This window comes from Perkinsus marinus (genome assembly GCF_000006405.1).
Source record: "Perkinsus marinus ATCC 50983 genomic scaffold scf_1104296934592, whole genome shotgun sequence".
Taxonomy (NCBI): Eukaryota; Perkinsozoa; order Perkinsida; family Perkinsidae; genus Perkinsus; species Perkinsus marinus.
Window position 1 is genome coordinate 90,725 of NW_003214713.1, and position 1,936 is coordinate 92,660.

Sequence of the window (1,936 nt, forward strand, 5' to 3'; positions counted from 1 at the left end):
TTGTGACCAGTAGACTCACGCAGACCACAAACATGTACCTAACTCGCCTGACTCGTGTATGAACAACGATGTCCATCGTCTGGGTGCGCGCTCTTGATAATGTTCATTTTAGAGCTCTCCGACGCAAGCTTCGTTCCAAACCTTTCCCGTAGAATATGGCATCCCCTGCTTACCGCTGATAGAACAGCAGAGTGCTCCTATGAACAGAACAGCGAGTACAACTACTGGTACTGCTACTATGCCATAGTAACTATGACCAACCTCTGGGACTACTTCTCCTAATAGGAGCCTCCTATGAACAACACAGCGACTGAAAGTTTCAGTCTGAAACTACTGTCGTAATGGCCAAGACAAAAATGACTCTGCTCCTATGAAAACGAAGCGACTTCAACAACTGCTGCTATGAACAATACAACAACTGGGAATACTGCCCATGAACGACATATTGAACTGATGCTGAGATTAATTCACTGGCCCGAGCTTGTAGTGATTGCCTTGCAAACGCGGCGCTCGAAACGCCTCGTGAAAAGCCGGAAAAGTTAGAGAATGCAAGATAGTCCATGTATTCTTCTCGGCCATGCGGCCGAGAGAATTCATCGAAGTGCGTATGACCCTTTTCCGGATTCCTTGTTCATACTCATGTTTTCCTGGAGCAAACGCCAGTCTTGTATTATAATTCCCCGAATGAGGTCCATTATTCCCCTTTTAGACCAGCCATTATTCCCGGGAACTAAAACGGGAATTATTGGGGAAGGGAAGAATGATTCTTCCTCAGCCTCCAGCCACCCTGGTTACCATACATCTGTGCTCCCCGAAGAGCACATTCACCTTACATTCCGCGTTGAAGAATTTGACAATACTACCAATTGACGCCTCTTGGTCCACTAACTGGAGTCGACGAGCTGCGCCTATTGCTTGCCGTATTTTTTCATTCTTCACTTCGGAAACTCCCAAGTCACTAGGATCGAACAGCCTCAACCAACCAAGCTTCCTCTCAAATCGATCCCACCTGATTGCCAAGAAATATTGAGCGGATAACAGATTCACCCACCTCCCTTGCAGAGTCTGCACTACAGCAATGGGTAAACCAGGTAGACCGACGAGGTCGGAGAACATCCCATGAAATTCATGGCATGAATGTTATTAGCGGTTTCATAGAGAGAGTGATTGCGACTTGCGTAACGCTCTGACTCCATAATTCTGCGGAGGCACCTCAGAGCAATTCGCATTTCAGAGAGGCAATCTTTTTCGTTTGTCGCTGCAAGAGCATCCTCGTAGTCCTTGTGGAATGCGTTCGAGTATATAAAATTCGACAAGTCATCTGCCCTCATTGGGGGATCCCCAATGGGGATTTTCAGCTTCTACTACGAAGTTTTTACTATAAAACCGTCGGTTACTACGTCAACCATAGTACCTTGATGGGTGGTTCTCGAGAGCGAGTCCGACTTCTGTCAATGCCCTCCTCAGAGGCTCCCACCTCTCAACAATCAATTCTATGGCCTTTGCACCCCCCGAGCTAGCGTCAAAGCAAGGTAGATCCAGGCTGGGTGAACCACTGGCCGACAAAAACTGTTGCCTTATCTCTGACTGGCCTCGGAGTGCCCCGATTATCATCCGACAGCGTCGCATGCAATTTTTGAAAAGCTCTGGAGCGTTTTCACTGACCAGAAATTGGACCAAAGAAAGGGCCCATCCCCTTGGGCACTCGACACATAGCACCGAGGTATCCAGCTGACGGATCGCTCTACGGATTGCTGATGTCACTCGTTGCATACCTCGACCGCTTGAGACCATGATGCATCCGATTCGAATATGATCTGACACCGCAAACATATCTCTCGTGTCACTGAGCAGGAACAAATCATTAGTCTGCTACTTACACTCAGATAGCTTCTCTGAACAACGCTTTATAAAATCAACAGTGCTCTCCATGTAC